Source organism: Myotis nattereri, assembly GCF_964212035.1.
Source record: "Myotis nattereri genome assembly, chromosome: 13".
Lineage (NCBI taxonomy): Eukaryota > Metazoa > Chordata > Mammalia > Chiroptera > Vespertilionidae > Myotis > Myotis nattereri.
Genome location: NC_138088.1, coordinates 1,368,087 through 1,386,057, shown reverse-complemented (window position 1 = coordinate 1,386,057; position 17,971 = coordinate 1,368,087).

Here is a 17,971-nt window from a genome sequence, read left to right as displayed (position 1 = left end):
ACTGTGGCTCGCAAGCCACACGCGTCTCTTTGGCCCCTTGAGTGTGGCTCTTCCTAAGCCTTAGGAGTACCCTAATTAAGTTAATAACAATGTACCTACCTATATAGTTTAAGTTGAAAAAATTTGGCTCTCAAAAGAAATTTCAATCATTGTACTGTTGATATTTGGCTCTGTTGACTGAGATTGCCGACCACTGTCCTAATCAATACTTATAATTGTCAATCTTTTTTATTTAATCCTCACCAGAGGATATGTTTTTATTGATTTTAGAGAGAGAGGAAGGGAGAGGGGAAGAGAGAGAAATATCAATGAGAGAGAACCAACTATAGGCCGCCTCCTGCAAGCACCCATACCAGGGATTGAACCTGCAACCTAGGTATGTGTCCCGCCTGGGAATCCAACCTGTGAACTTTCAGTGTATGAGACAATGCTGCAACCAACGGAGCCATACCAGCCAGGGCAATCTTTTTTATGATAGCTATCTTAGTAGGTGTGAAATGGCATCTCATTATGGTTCGGATTTGCATTTCTCTAATAACTAATGATATTGAGCATTTTTCACGGACTGATTTGCCACTATATATCTTCTCAGGAAACATACAAATGCTTTGCTCATTTTTTAAAACTTGAGAGTTCTTTGTCCTTTTATTGTTGAATTGTAAGAGTTCTTTATATATTCTGGATACTAGTCTCTTATAAAATGTATGATTATCTCCCAGTGTGTGGGTGTCTTTTCACTTTCTTGAGTGTCCTTTGAAGCACTAAAATGTTTCATTTTAAAGAAGTCTGATTTATCAATTTTTATTGTTGTTTGTGCTTTTGGAGTCCTATCTAAGAAACAACTGCCTAATACAAGGTCATGAAGATTCATGCCTATGTTCTTTTCTTAGGATTTTACTAGAGGCCCAGTGCATGAATTCATGCACGGGTGGGGTCCAATTGGTGTGGATCAGGGCCAGGCCTATCAGGAGAAGGAGATGGCAGGAGGTCAGAGGCCTGCCCGGCCCGATCGGGACTGATCAGGGCTGGGCCAGCTGGGGGAAGGAGATGCAGGTGATTAGCTGGCGGGCCACACGTCCGATTGGTGGTGGGGGCTGATTGGGTGCGGAGCTGGCTGGAGGGAGGGGCCTCAAGCTGATTGGGTGGTGGGGACCCATCAGGGGTGGGGCTTGCTGGGGGGAGGGGCCTCGGGAGGTTGGCCAGCCAGCCCCACCCCCTGATCTGGCCGGTTCACTGGCCACAGTGGGCATCCTAGCAACTGGTCATTCTGGTCATTACAGCGTTCTGGTCCCTGACTTTATATATATATATATATAGATATAGATATAGATATAGATGATATAGATATAGATATAGATATAGATATAGATATAGATATAGATAGATAGATAGATAGATAATTGTAGCTCTGACATTTAAGTCTATGGTCCATTTTGAGTCTATTTTTGTACAAGGGTGTGGTACAGCTCCTCTCCGTTCTTTCCTATGCGAATGTGCACGTGTCCCAGCCCCATTTGTTGAAGACACTATTCTTTCTCTGCTGAGTTGTCTTGGCATCCTTGTTGAAGACTAGTTGACTGTATTTGTAAGGGTTTCCTCTGGATGTAATTAGGTTTATTGACCTGTTGGTCTGCCCTTATGCCAGCAGCACACCGTTTTGATTACTGTAGCATTGTAGTAACTTTTGAAGTCAGGAAGTGTGAGTTATCCAACATTATTCTTTCTTTCAAGATCATTTTAGTTGTCCTTGGTACTTTGCATTTCCATGAAAATTTTAGAATCAGATTGTCAAATTTTTTTCCAAAATAAAATCTGTAGACTAAGTTGGAGAGTATTGCCAGTTTAATAATATTAAGTCTTCCAATAGGTGATTATTAGATGTCTTTGCATATAGTTGGGTCTTCTTTAACTCCTTTCAATAATGTTTTATAGTTACCAGTGTACAAATCTTGTACTTCTTTTGATAAATTTATTCCTAAGAATTTAAAAAAAATTTGATGCTATAATAAATGGAATTTTTTAAAATTTAAATTTTTATGTTACTCATTGTTAGTATAAAGAAATACAATTGCTATTTATATTTTGATTTTGTATCCTGAAAGCTTTTCTTTTTCTTTTTTTTTTTATTATAAACTAGAGGCTCGGTGCACAAAAATTTGTGCACTCGGGGGGAAGCGGGGGTCCCTCAGCGGGATCGGGTCCCGGGCGTGAGTGCGAGTTGGGGGCGTGAGTGCGGGCGGACGCCACAGCCACCCCACCGGCCCGCGTCCAGTTCTGCCGGCTGGATTGGTCCCGGTTGGGGGCGTGAGTGCCGGCGGACCCTGCAGCCGCCCTGCCGGCCCGGGTCTGGGTCTGCCGGGGGGATTGGGTCCCGGGCGACTGCCGGCACTCACACCACCAACCCGCTCTCTGATGGCGCTGTACCATCCTGCCTGCAGTATGAAAATTAGCCACCATCTTTGTTGGCGGTTAACTGCCATCTTAGTTGGCAGTTAATTTGCATATCGCCGTGATTAGCCAATGGGAAGGGTAGCGGTCGTACGCCAATTACCATGTTTCTCTTTTATTAGTGTAGATTTTATTGATTTTTTACAGAGAGGGAGAGGGATAGAGAGTTAGAAACATCGATGAGAGAGAAACATCGATCAGCTGCCTCCTGCAGACCTCCCACTGGGGATGTGCCCGCAACCAAGGTACATGCCCTTGACCAGAATCGAACCTGGGACCTTTCAATCCGCAGACTGACACTCTATCCACTGAGCCAAATGGTTAGGGCCTGAAAACTTTTCTTATTTGTTGATTATTTCTAATAGTTGTGTGTGTGTGGTGTCTTCCTTAGGATTTTTCATATTCGAGGTCATGTCATCTGCAAATAAAGATAGTTTTCCTTTTCCTTTAATCTGGTGCATTTTCCTTCTTTTAAACTGCATCACTGCCCTCCAGTACAATGTTGAAGAGAGGTGCTGAGAGTGGACATCCTTGCCTTGTCCTGGGTCCTTGGTGGAGTTTTTAGCATTTCTGTGGTTTTTTCATAGACACAGTTTATCAGTTTAAGGAAGTTCCCTTCTATTTCTAGTTTGTTGAGTAATTTTTATCATAAGAAGATTTTGGCTTTTTGTTAAATGCTTTTTGTATATCTATAAAAAATGATCAAGTGAAGATTAATCATTTTCATCAAAGTTGCAAAGTTTTTGGTCATTATTTCTCAATGTATTCTTTCTGACCCTTTCTTTCTCTTTTTTCTTTATGGGACTCCCATTATGTGCATGTTGTTATGCTTGGTGGTGTCCTACAGGTCTTTGAGACTATTCATTTTTCATAATTCTTTATTCTTTCTGTTCTTCATACTGGAAAATCTCCAATGGTCTGTCGTAAAGTTCACTGATTCTTTTTTCTGCCTACTCAGATTGGATATTGAGCCCCTGCAGTAAATTTTTTTCATGTCAGTTATTGTGTTTTTCAAATCTAGACATGGTATTTGATTTTCTTCATAGTTTTTCTTTATTGCTATTCTTTATTTGGTGAGAGATTGATCTCATCATTTCTTTTAGTTCTTTAGATGGTTTTCTTTAGTTCTTTGAACATTTTTAAAATACACAATTTAAGGTCCTTGTCTAGTAAGTCCAACATGTGAGCTTTCTCAAAGCACTGTTTCTATGGACGTATTTTATTGTTTCTTTGCATGCTTTATAATTTTTTTTGTTGAAAATTAGACTCAGCGATTTTTTTCTTCATAAACACTTCCTTAGTTTCCAGGGCTATGAAAGCATTCATTTTGATTTTTGGCAGGGAGGAAGAAGTGTTCTCATTGCTTTTATGGAGGAGAAGATTTTCAGAGACCCTTATACCATCTTTTCTGCTGACAGTCTATAGCACTTTGAATCAATCTCTATTGTAGCACTTGTAACAAATGGTAATGTATGACCTCCTTTTCCCATGATAGGTTCTGAGCTCCTAGAAGGAAAAGGTTGTGTCTTATTCATCTCTTTGCCCTCCCCTTCCAGAACGAAACTGAGTGTTTGGTTAGCAGACTATCCTTGAAGAAATAAGTGAACTGCCAAAGAAGGTAACCCATTGAGAAAAAGTTTCTGCGATGTCTAAGGATGCTATGGCTTAGGGTAATTTCTTAACCCTAGAGAATCCTGGAAACCTCTTGTTGCATTTGTATCTAGTTCTGTGGGTCTCCATTTCTACCATGTCACTTACTAGAGTGTCCTAAGGCAATTTTCATCATCATTTAGAGCAGTGGTTCTCAACCTTCTGGCCCTTTAAATACAGTTCCTCATGTTGTGACCCAACCATAAAATTATTTTTGTTGCTACTTCATAACTGTAATGTTGCTACTGTTATGAATCATAATGTAAATATCTGATATGCAGAATAGTCTTAGGCGACCCCTGTGAAAGGGTCATTCGACCGCCAAAAGGGTCGTGACCCACAGGTTGAGAACTGCTGATTTAGAGTCTCCTTTTTCTCATACATACAATGTGGATAATAATAATAATTCAGATCAGAATATTGTGAACCTTGTTTAGTTCAGATGATTGGATATGACACTTGTAAAGCCGATAGCAGTGTCTGTTCATAATGATGAGTGTTTAGTCTTCCTGCCTTTTCTAACTCCAGGGAGCTCTTTAATCATATCCTCTTAATTTAAGCAAGGGTTTGGCAAATGTACCTGCCAATAACAACTAGTAACAATGGTGTCTTAGCTCTCTGATGTCTGAGCTTCTGCAAAGGCGTTCTTTGGAACTCGGGCAGGCAGAGCAACCCAGTGCTCCATCCATGGGCCTATGCACCAGCACAGTTATGAGCAGAAAAGCCCTGCTATGGGGCTGCTGGCCAGGCATGGAGACCAGGGCTGTGAGTCAGGGTCCTGGAGAACTGGCGGCAGGGAAAGTAGGCAACCCCAGGATTTACCTACAAAGGGAAGCAACCCACAAACTCCTAGAAAGCCACGTGGAGGGTCCTCGTACCTTCCAGGATGATGGGGGACAAGTCATGCTGGGGTCTCGCTCATTTATTTACACTTCCTAGTATGATTTTTCTCAAAAGAAAAGAAAAAGAGCTCAGCCTGTGTGGTCCAGTGGTATGAACCAGGAGGTCACAGTTTGATTCCTGGTCAGGGTACAGGCCTGGGATGTGGGCTCAATTCCCCAGTGTGGGGCGTGCAGGAGGCAGCCGATCCATGATTCTCTCTCATCATTGATGTTTCTATCTCTCTCTCCCCCTCTCCCTTCCTCTCTCTGAAATTAATAAAAATGTATTTTTTTTAAAAAAAGTGGGGGGGGGGAGGGGAAAAAAAAGGAAGAAAAAAACGTCAGTTTTTCTTTTTTAAATTTTGAGAACAACTAATCTAATTCAAAGTCCTTCTTAGATGAAAATGCAGGCCAGACAGACTCAGTGACCAGCCCTGTCTAGACAGGAGGGGCAGCAGAGCTGGAGCCCAGCATGGGCACTATGCTGATGGGGAGTCCGGAGTTCCTTTCCATTGCACCTACTGCCACCTAAGTCACCTCCCACGGCACCTGAGAAAAACACCTGAGCCTGTGCTGTTAAATGCTCACTGGACTCAAATACTTGGGTATCTAAGAGGCATCTTTATTTATTCCCCTATAAGCCTGTTTGTCTTCCCAATATTAGCATATGAGACCTCCAAAATTGTAATTTGCTCAGCATTCATTCTATATTCCCCCACCAGGTAGGGCCTGTGCCATTTGGGTGGGACCAACCATACTCATACCTTCCTTGGTCCAAGCCTGCTAAGGTAGTCTCATCCCCTTACCCACATAATTGAAAACTGTAATCCATTCTCTGGCAATAGGATTTGTTCATAAATGTCTCAATCAATATCAAGATCAAAATTTTTGTTTGATAATTATTTGAAATGATGCTTACTCCTCCTCCATGTAAGTGGAGCCATCTTGCAACCATGTATGAAATCAACAAAAGGATAAATGGACACACAGAGGGTGAGGAATAGCTGGGGCAGGACTGAGAATCAGAAAAATAAGTCTAGAGCCCTGATCAAACTTTGACTGAAGTCTACATATATCACACTTTTCATTTATGTTAAGTCGGTAAGTTGCCCTTATTTTCTAAAGACAGTTAACATTATATTTTCTGTTTCCTGAAACCAAAGGCATCTAAATGGATAAACATATTGAAACTACTAGCAAGTTCTGTCATATCTGCTTCCAAAACCACACACCATATCCGTTCACTTCTCACCAAGACCACCGCATAACCCGGTTCAAAGCAACAATTCTCTAGCTGGGCCAGGTAACAGTCCCTCCTCCCATGGCAGTCTCCACACAGCAGGGTGATCAGTTACAAATGGAAATCAGATCTGGTGATTTTCCTGTTTAAAACCTTCCGAAGGCTCTCATTTGCTCTTAGACTAAAGCCTAATCCCTTGTCCATATCCCTGCATTTTCTATGGCTTCTCTTTGACTCCATTGACTCCCACTTCGTGGATCTTTATGTTTCTTGAACAGCCACACCTTTCCCCACTTTGCCGAGAATGCTTCACTCCTTACTCTTCTCCGGCTGCCTCGCTTTTACCCTTTCAGTCTCAGATCAAGTAGCACCTCCTCAGGTGTCTTTCCTGACCACCTCCCCTGTTCCCAGAGTGCTCATCACAATGCGTGATGATGTATCTTATGCACTTGTTCCTTTTTACTGGAAAGCAAGCTGTGCATGAGGATCTTGCTGCTTTGTTTAAACTGCTCCCTGACTTATACTAGGCTCAATAAATATGTTTTGAATGGGCACCTGAGAGCAGCTTGGAAAACCAAATCTCATCCGGAGGTGTTCCCAGGTGCCACCCAGTGGTGAACAGAGGCCGCCTGAGGACACCTTGGAACACAGGCCTGAGTCACCTGGCAGGTGAGAGGGGGACGCACCGTCAGCTGCTGGGAGGTGAGGCCAGGCAGTGAGGCCGAGAGCCAGTGCACAGCTAGCCACAGCGGCTTCACCGGGGAGCGGGCTAGAGATGCTGAGTCTTGGCCCACCCCAACCAGACCCGCTGCACTGGCTCTGCGCCCACAGGGCCCCAGGCGCCTGGTGTGTGCCTGGCGTGTTGAGAAGCTCGCTGTTACCACTGCACATGCACTGCCCACGCCGACCCTGAATCCACGCTGCGGCCAGGAGCCAGGCTTCCGCGCTGTGCGGCCCCCTCTCTGAGCCGTGGTCTCTCCATCACTTACGAGGCCCGAGGAGCACCTTGTAAACGGTGTCATGGCAGTGACACAAGCAGCTCGGCTGAGGCTGTCCTGCTCATCTGTGACCACTGGGAGTTGGGGAATTAATGAGAGAAAGATGTGAGCAAGTCGCAGGACCAGGCGGGGTCCATGAAAAAGCGATTCTGCTAGAGAGGAATGTGAGTGTGTGGACAGGACTGTATACTCATGTAAAACAGCGAGGAATGGCCTCCGAGGTGATGCAGAGTGAACCTCAGCTCAGTCACGCTTCATAAACTAGAAGTTTTCACAGCACCCTTTGCCCCCTAAGGCAGTAGTTCTTTTAAAAAATATATATTTTATTGATTTCAGAGAGGAAGGAAGAGAGAGAGAAGCATCAATGATGAGAGAGAGTCATTGATTGGCAGCCTCCTGCACATCCCCCACTGGGGATCGAGCCCACAACCCGGGCATGTGCCCCGACCGGGAATTGAACTGTGACCACCTGGTTCATAAGCCGATCTCAACCACTGAGCCACACCAGCTGGACCAAATCAGCAGTTCATGGCTGCACATGAAACTCACCTGGGAGTTTAAAAGTCCCAAGCCCAGCAATTCCACCAAGTGCTATGGTTTGTAAAGCTCTGACATGCTTTTCGAGCTGTAGGTGCACACCCACCCCCTGGGGAGCGGGGTGATGTCAGAAAACACACTGAAATTCTCGGGGTCTGGGCAGGGCTGACCACACCCAGGTGACGCTGAGGCTTCTGCTCTGGACCGGGGACCACCTGAATCACCAGGCCCCAGGGACTCAGAGGCGCAGACCAGCCTGAGAATGATGCCTTTGGGATGTTGAGGAGAGTTAGATGAGGTCCCCAATGGAGGGAATCTGATAGGATTGAACACCCACGACATGCCATGTGCTTTAAAACATTCCATCCCAACGAGCACATTTTGGTGAAAGTGGAACACATTCAGAACAAGAAACTTGCTTAAACTTGGCCTCACATTCAACACAAGGCAGATCCTGATTCACACCCAGGTCTTTCCAGCACCCAGTCAGTCCCAAGTGCTCTCTGAGCTGCCAGGCTGCCGACCCCCTGGAAGAGCCTCTTGGGGTCCCTTAGAGTTTAGGAGATGCAGACTGTGAGGGAGGGGAAGGAGGGAGAGAGGAGGGAGAGTGCAGACGTGCCCCTGGGAGGGAGAGAACCCTGGGACCCTTGTTTGAAGGGTTGTTGTTTTTTTTTTTAAATATATTTTATTGATTTTTTACAGAGAGGAAGGGAGAGGGACAGAGAGTTTGAAACATTGATGAGAGAGAAACATCTATCAGCTGCCTCCTGCACACCCCCCACTGGAGATGTGCCCGCCACCACAGTACATGCCCTTGACTGGAATCGAACCTGGGACCCTTCAGTCCGCAGGCCGACGCTCTATCCACTGAGCCAGGCTGGTCAGGGCATGAGGGTTTTTTAATGCTGGGAGCTCAGGGTAAATCTTAGGAGGATCTTAATACAATACTCCTCAGTTTTATGCTGATGTGCCTAAATGAGATTTATTCCCTTAACTGCCTCTGGCCTTGGGTGTGGTCGGCAAATGGCACTAATTGCATTTCTGAATAGAGTAATTTAAGCTACTGACCTCTTGGGGAGCAGTGGACACCATTTACTTGTAAGTGTCCTTGGTTACAGAAGATAGGGTTTGTGATTTACTAGATGGCTGTGAACTGCTTGGCCATGTAACTGTCTGCCTCAGTTTCCCTGTTCCATTTGTCCTGGCTGACCAGCCATCTCAAAAGAGCAATTGGATGAATGGAGCAAAGAACAGGTGGCGTCAGGGCCAAGGAAACTTCAGAGAGGAGCAGCCAGTCACCTCCCCTAGAGGAGCAGGAGGGCCGGGGCTGCACTTGGTCCTGTGCCCAGGGCTGGCCCAGACTTGGCATCTTAGAAATCCTGCCATTACCACAAGCCACTCGCTTCACATCCGCTGTGGCCGGGACTGCTCTGGTGTTAAGCCCAGATTTCAGGATCCCCAAAGACAGACCACCAGGAAGCCGAGTCCGATGCAAAAGCAAAGAGCCTTTATTCAAGCTCGAGCTTGGTCCCTCCACTCTACCGACGCAGTGGCAGCATACGAAGAGCCCCGAGCTCCAAGAGGACAAAGATTTTATGGGGCTGATCATTTGGGTGGGCTTAGGTGGGTGAGGTGGGCGTCAGTGATTGGTCGGTTCCAGGCCAGGGTTTTATTCCAGGGTTTTACAGCAGGGACTTACAGCACAAAGGGCAGGAGGAGACTAACGCATTCCTTGGCCTGAGCTATGCCCCGCTACCTCCTGATTGGTCAAGGGTGGCGCACAAGGAGCATCCTATGGTATAGCCTAATTTGGACCTTAGCTGCATTCTTGGAACTTCATTGGTCCCCTCGGGTGGTGGTTGGGGAGTTGGGACATTTCTAGCATTCCTGTGGTTATTCCCGGTTAGGGACACCCATGGGCAACCCACTGGGAAAGCCCTCCTGCTCCGCACCCATAGCTAGGTGTGCTCCCACATGCAATACCAGCAAGAAGTGCTATCACCCCACTTTCCAGATGAGCAGAACATGTCAGAAAAGTTCAGGGACAAACCCCAGATCCAGACCTGATCGAACCCGTGTGCAAGGGCTCTGGAAGTTTATGTCCAGCTCGACTTTCAACGAAAAGGGTCAAGGGGGCTAGGGCTGCCTGGGTGCCCCCAGGCCAAGGGCATGCAGTTCGGTTCCCTTCAGGGGAAATGTGGAATCATTATCATTGGAGGTAGCAAACAGGTAAACATCAGGTTTCTACAGCAGGAGCAGGAAAGATAGCTTGTCTGAGATGCTGCAGGAATCAGCAATCCACGTGCTGCCTTGCGGGGAACCGTGGCTCTTCCGAAGGGCACCCCAGCGCTGAGCTGCCCTGACCACAGGTAACATTTACATGTAGAGGTACTTGCTTCCCCCTGCTTTCTCCTTCGCTGAGGTTGCCCGGCCGGACACAGTGAGGACGTTAGTGCTGCAGGAACGGAAGGCAGAGGCGCTCGGCCGAGGGAGCGTGAGCTTGTGCTGCAGCAAACTGAACAGGAGTGTCCCTGATGGAAACAGTAGAAATCCTCTCAATTCCGTGGCAAGGCCAAAGATTGAATTTATACCTGTGTGGAAATTCTGCAAAATTTCCTTACTGTTAAGACAGAATATAGATATAGTTGAGACTGTAATTAATTTATACTTACTTTCTGCTACTCAGCCAGGCACACAGCCACTCCCCTCCCTTGGAAAATTGCCCTGTGGGGACCTTAGGGTGGAGGACAGAGATGATCTATTCCTTTACCTCAAGCAACTTGCTACTTTATTTGTGACTTTCATTCAAGTCCATTTGTCAATAGGCAGAGCCATCTCTCTCAACAAGGAGGGGACGGGAGGGGCTAGTATTCTATTCTGCGTATATTTCTTTGCTAAGATCTTGCATAGACTGTGAAATCAATGGATCCCAGAATGGGAGGTGATCTTAGAAAACAAGTGCGCCTTTTGAATTGGGTTTATACAGTCCCGGGGTTCTGCACATGTGGCATCGAGTCCTCCAAGGTTGGCAGGGGCAGCGGTGCCAGTTGGGCTCCCATCCCTGCCCTCCATCTGTTGTGAACAACCAGTGCTGTGACAGTGCACTGCCTGCTGGGCGGGTCCTTAGACGATGGAAATGCATTGTCTGCTCCTTTCGAATGTGAATCCACCATACGGATGCCCACAGGCTGGTGGCCATGAGCCCCGGGGCCTGCAGAGGGGCCTGCACTGCGCCCTCCGGCCTCTCTTCAGTGTGTGCGCGTGCAGAGAGCTCTCCAGTGTCTCTCCACATAAGGACACTCATCCTGGCAGACCAGCTCCACTCTGATGCCCTCATTTAGTCGTAATCACTTCTGTAAAGGCCCTATCACTAAGCAGTCACATTGGGGGGTAGCACTTCAACATACAGATTTTGGGAGGACTCAAATATCAAATCCATAACAAACATCTTGTTTTACAAGGAGTTAGCCTTTTGATAGTTTGAAAACCTGTGCCTTGTCAGAGCCCACTCTAGCTGTGGTGGGAGACAGGATGGCCATGGCAGCCTGTGCTCACTGTGGGCACCAGGGAGGGCACATCACGGCTGGGGCCCCATCCAGCCCAGGAGCGATGCCTGGCCCTCCTCTGTTAGCTTAAAAAGTAATTGATAGATCCTCCCTTCCCCCAACTGGTGGGCGAGTATGACGTAACCTGCAGCCTGGAAATACCTGAGTTACTAACCATGTACCTTGTATGGACTATATATTGAACCACCCTCATCAACACAACTTTCCATCTACTCTCTAACATCAATCCCTCCTTCTCTACATCCTGCTGGATTTGTCTCTCACTGGCTCGAACCCTCATCATAGCCACTCCAATCCCAACCTATTGGACCACTAACTTAACTCTTACCTATACCAGACCTCAATGCACCCTATACAACATCTCTCTCTTTAATACGGAAAACACTACCTGTTTAACAAATACCTCTCAAACCACTACCTCAACTACTCCTACACCTTACTACTGTGCACAATCTATAAATTTACCCCCTCCCTTAGCTTGCCCTCCACCGGGTATTTTTCTCCCCAGAACCTGCCACACTTGCTCTGCCTTTATGTCTTCCTAACCCCCAATCTTTCTATCAGAACAGAGGGAGAACTCGAATCCTCTCGGTCTTCTCAGACCTCACCACAAAATGGCAGCCCTTGTTCCCCTCTTAATGTGTATGGGAGTCCTCACTGCAGTAGGGACAGGAGTAGGAGGCATTTCCTCTTCTGTCCATTTCTACCACAAATTGTCTGCTGAATTTTCAGAGGATATCTCCATCATTAGCAATTCCCTTGAATCCCTTCAAAGGCAGGTAGACTCCTTAGCAGCAGTAGCCCTATAGAACCGGCATGCTTTAGATCTCTCGACAGCAGAAAAAGGAGGTACCTGTGTCTTTCTTGGGGAAGAATGCTGCTACTTTGTAAATGAATCAGGAATTGTCAAAGATCACATTCAATCCCTCTGGGACAGGATTGACCAAAGATGACATAACCAGCTAGAAGGTGTGGGGGAGGGGGGCGGTCTGCCATCGTTGGCTCACTTACCCCATGGCTCCTCCCACTATTAGGCCCACTGGTATTTATTCTTTTAATCTTGCTCTTTGGCCCCTGTCTCATGCGCTGTTTTACTAGTTTTTTGCAGAACAGAATGCAGGCGTTCGCCAACCAGAAGGTGGGAGAGATCTATCTGGCCTTGAATTCAGAACCTAGAGACACCTATGTCACTGGAATCTTCGAGACCCTGGGTAGATGCCCCTGATGATGTCCCCTCTCAGCAGGAAGTAGCTACGGAAGAGGAACCTTTGCCCCCTGACCTTGCCTGGACTCTCAATTTTTTTATTTACTATTACCAAAAGCCTGGAATGATAGATCCTCCCTTACCAGAACTGGTGGGCAGAGTCTGACGTAACCTGCAGCCCAGAAATACCTGAGTGACTAACCATGTACTTTATATGGACTATACATTGAACCACCAATCAGCACCTGCCAAATACCCTAAGCCCTTGTCCCTAAGTACCTGAGTGCCTAACTATGTACCTTATATGGACCATACATTAAGCCACCAATCAGCATGTGCCGAGTACCCTAAGCCCCATTCCTTCCCATTCCTCCCCTCAAAAGGAGTGCTCACCTCTGCACGGGTTGCTGTTCTCCAATTGCAAGACATCCGGCAGGTCTCTTTCCCCTAATAAAACCTGTAATCCTGGTTTTCAGCTCCAGACTGTCTCTCAGTAATAATGGCATTTAGCAATCAAGTCAAACCACAGAAAGTTAAAAAAAAAAAAAATGAAGCCAGGATGGGCTGAAAGGCCTGTGCATGAAAGGTCAGTAGGGAGCAGATCTGTGAAACACATGATGACACCAAATGCCAGTGAAGCCCAGAGGGCATGTCTATCTGTCTAGGAGGAGCGGCGAAGTTTGGGTAAAGACTTGTAGAGATGCTGAAGGAAACGTCCGAGACGTCTTGATCACCCTTACTACTGTGACTAATGCCACTTACTTGGTCTTTGTATCCATATTGGCACCTATTTATTTATTTATTTATTTACTAGAGGCCTGGTGCACAAAAATTTGCAGGGGGTGGGGGGTCCCTCAGCCCAGCCTGTGCCCTCTTGCAGTCTGGGACCCCTCGGGAGATAACGATCTGCTGGCTTAGGCCTGCTACGGGTGGCAGAAGGCAGGCCCAATCCCTAGGTGCAGCCCCTGGTCCGGCTCAGAGCAGGGCTGATTGGAGAGTTGGGGCGCTGCCCCCTGTCATGCACAGAGCAGGGTGGATCGGGAGGTTGCGATGCCACCATCAGTCACGCTCAGGGTAGGGCCGATTGGGGGGTTGGGGCACCGCCCCCTGTCACACACAGAGCAGGGTCGATCAGGGGGTTGGGGAGCTCCACCCTGTCACTCACAGAGTAGGCCGATAGGGGAGTTGGGCACTGCCCCCTGTCACACTCAGGGCAGGGCCGATGGGGAGGTTATGGCTCTACCTCATCACACACAGAGCAGGGCCCGTGGGGCGGGGGGGAGTTGGGGCGCCGCACCCTGTCACACACAGAGCCACAGGGTGATCAGGGGGTTGAGGAGCTCCCCCCTATCAGGCACAGAGCAGGGCTGATCAGCGGGTTGGGGCGCCTTCCCCTGTCACGAACAGAGCAGGGGGGATAGGGAGGTTGTGGCCCCGCCCCCTGTCACACACAGAGCCGCAGGGCAATCAGGGGGTTTGGGCGCTGCCCCCTGTCACGCTGATCCCGGTGCTGGGAGGCCTCCCAGATCCGCGGATCCCGGTGCTGGGAGGCATATTACCCTTTTACTATATAGGATAGAGGCCTGGTGCACGGGTGGGGGACGGCTGGTTTGCCCTGAACGGTGTCCTGGATCAGGGTGGGGGTCCCCACTGGGGTGCCTGGCCAGTCTGGGTGAGGGGCTGAGGGCTGTTTTCAGGCTGGCGGGTGACTGAAGCTCCTTTTTTTCTTTTTTCCTTTTTTTAATTCTGGGCCAGCTTTAGCTCTGAGGCTTGGCTCCAGCTCTTAGGCCTCCACTGCTGAAAGCAGGTATCTGGTTTGTTTGGGTTCTATAATTGAAACACTGTTTCAACTCCAGCTCTGAGATCCCAGCTGACTGAAAGCAGGTTTCTGGGGTTTTGTTTAGCTTCTATATTTGTAACAATGTTTCAAACTGCAAGCTCAGAGGCCGGCAGCGGCAGGCGGGGAACGTTGGAGTCCTCCGTCACTGAAGCAAGCAAGCCTCATGTTCGCTTCAAGCTGCCTGGCTGCCGGCCACCATCTTGGCTGGCAGCTAATTTGCATATCACCCTGATTAGCCAATGGGAAGGGTAGCAGAGTGACACCAATTTGCATGTTTCTCTTTTATTAGTGTAGATTTATTTATTGTTAAGTATTTTTGACAGTATTAAGATGTTCACCATTCCCTCCCCCCCTGGCTTCCTCCACCCAGCCCCTACCCACCCCGGCCCCTCACCACCCTACTGTCTGTGTCCATGAGTGATGCAGATGCGCATACAAGGTATTTGGTTAATCTCTTCCCACCCTCCCTTCTGACAGCTGTCAGTCTATTCCATGCATCCATATCTCTGGTCCTATTTTGTTCATCGGTTTATTTTGATCATTAGATCCCACATATGAGTGAATGAGACCATGCTATACTTGTCTTTCTCTGACTGGCTTATTTCACTTAAGCATTATACTCCCCAGGTCCCTCCATGTTGTATCAAAGGGTAAGAGATCCTTTTTTTTTTTTTTTTAATAGCTGCACAGTATCCCATGGTGTAAATGCTTTTTTATCCACTCGTCTATGAATGGGCACTTGGGCTGTTTCCAGATCTTAACTATTTTCTTTTTTATTATTATTAATTAAAGCTTTCTTGTTCAGATTATTACATTTGTTCCTCTTTTTTCCCCCCATTACTCCCCTCCACCCAGTTCCCACCCCACCCTCCTCCCTCACTCCCCACCCACTGTCCTCATCCATAGGTGCACGATTTTTGTCCAGTCTCTTCCCGCATCCCCCTCACCCCTTTCCCCCCCAAGAATAGCCAGTCCACTTCCTTTCTATGCCCCTGATTCTATTATAATCACCAGTTCATTCTGTTCATCAGATTATTCACTTGATTTTCAGGTTCACTTGTTGATGGATGTGTATTTGTTGTTCATAATTTGTATCTTTACCTTCTTCTTCTTCTTCCTCTTCTTAAAGGATACCTTTCAGCATTTCATATAATACTGGTTTGGTGGTGATGAGCTCCTTTAGCTTTTCCTTATCTGTGAAGCTCTTTATCTGACCTTTAATTCTGAATGATAGCTTTGCTGGATAAAGTAATCTTGGTTGTAGGTTCTTGCAATTCATCACTTTGAATATTTCTTGCCACTCCCTTCTGGCCTGCAAAGTTTCTGTTGAGAAATCAGCTGACAGTCGTATGGGTAGTCCCTTGTAGGTAACTGACTTTCTTTCTCTTGCTGCTTTTAAGATTCTCTCTTTGTCTTTTGCTCTTGGCATTTTAATTATGATGTGTCTTGGTGTGGTCCTCTTTGGATTCCTTTTGTTTGGGGTTCTCTGCGCTTCCTGGACTTGTAAGTCTATTTATTTCACCAGGTAGGGGGAGTTTTCTGTCATTATTTCTTCAAATAGGTTTTCAATATCTTGCTCTCTCTCTTCTTCTGGCCCCCCTATAATTCGGATGTTGGTACGCTTGAAGCTGTCCCAGAGGCTCCTTACACTATCTTCGTATTTTTGGATTCTTTTTTCATTTTGCTTTTCTGGTTGGGTGTTTTTTGCTTCTTTGTATTTCAAATCATTGACTTGATTCTTGCAATCCTCTAGTCTGCTATTGGGAGTCTGTATAATATTCTTTATTTCAGTCAGTGTATGCTTAATTTCTAGTTGGTCCTTTATCACAACCTCAAGGGTCTCATTAGATTTCTTGTAGATCTCATTAAGTTTATCGGCAGTTTCTAGAAAATTCTTGAAAAACCTTAAAAGTGTGGTTTTGAACTCTATATCCAGTAGTTTGCTTTCCTCCATTTCTGTCATATGTGTCCTTTTTCTTTGTCTCTGCATTTTTTATGCTTCCCTGTGTTGACAAAGTGGTTTTCTGTGCTGAGTGTCCTGTAGGGCCCAGTGGTTCAGCCTCCCCAATTACCTGAGGAGGAAACTCTTGGTGCACTCCCTTGTGGTCTTTGTGCTCAGTCTTGTTATAGTTAAGCCTTGATTGTTGTAGGTAACACTGAGAGGACTTGACCTCCAGGCCAATTGGCTGTGAGAATCAGCTGTGTCTGCAGTGGTAGAACTTCTGTGCTGGAGACACCCCTCGGGGGCAAGACTTGCTTCAGTGGGGCTTTGGTGCTCACTGAGTCTGCCCCCTGAGTGTGTCCTTTATGTTTCCACGGAGCTGCAAACTGGATGGTCCCACTCTGACCTCTGGGTTTCCTGGCTCCTGGATCTCTAGGGAGGTGCTAATCTAGCCTTTGCCTGAGGCTATCCAGCAAAAGCCTCCCTGCAGCGCTTGGGCGGGGTGGGTCCTAGGGGATCAACAGGGCGGGGCTAGCAGTTATGGCGTCTCCGCTTCTCAGTGTCCTGGAAATCCCTGCCAGCCCCTCTGAGAGAAAGCTGCCCTTGAGTTCCAACTGATGCCAGACAGTCCCGCTTCTCCCGTATGAGTCTGGGTCCCTAGAGACATGCCCAGAACTGGAGCTCAGAGCCTGAGACTCCCTCCCAATTGATAACAACAACCGTGCCCTCAGCCGCCAGCCCTCTCCGCATGCACCTCAGCACCTTTGTATTTTACTTCCGCACTGCACCTCCTCTGAGTCTCGGTATGCTTTTCTCTTTCCTTCTAGTTGTAGAATTTCCCCTCAGCCAGCCTTCCTGTGGTTCTGGATGATGTCCATTCAGTCTTTTAGTTGTATTTTTGAAGTGGTTGTTTGAGGCAGCAAACTCCGGTATTTATCTATGCTGCCATCTTGGTTTCTTTCCCCCACATCTTAACTATTTTAAATAATGCTGCTATGAACATAGGTGTGTATATTTTTTTCTGATTGATTTTTCAGGTTGTTAGGATGTAGTCCTAGAAGTGGAATTGCTGGGTCAAACAGCAATTTCATTTTTAATTTTTTGAGGAAACTCCATACTGTTTTCCACAGCGGCTGCACCGGTCTGCGTTCCCACCAGCAGTGCACGAGGGTTACCTTTTGTCCACATCCTCCACCGCACTTGTTGTTTGTTGATTTATTGCTGTTAGTCATTCTGACAGGTGTGAGATTGTACCTCATTGTTGTTTTAATGTGCATCTCTCTGATGATTAATGATGTTGAGCATTTTTTTCATATGTCTCTTGGCCATCTGCATGTTCTCTTTGGAGAAGTGTCTATTCATGTCCTTTGCTAATATTTTAATTGGATTGTTTGTCTTCCTGGTGTCGAGTTGTGTAAGTTCCTTATCTATTTTGGATATTAACTCTTTATCAGATGTACCATTGCCAAACAGTGGGCTCCCTTTTCATTTTATTGATGGATTCTTTTGCTGTGATTTTTATTTTGATGTGGTCCCATTTGTGTATTTTTCTTTTGCCCTAGGAAATGTATCAGTGAAAATTCTGGTATGTGAAAAGTCTGAGATTTTGCTGCCTATGGATTCTTCTAGGATTTTTATGGTTTCATGACTTAAATTTAAGTCTTT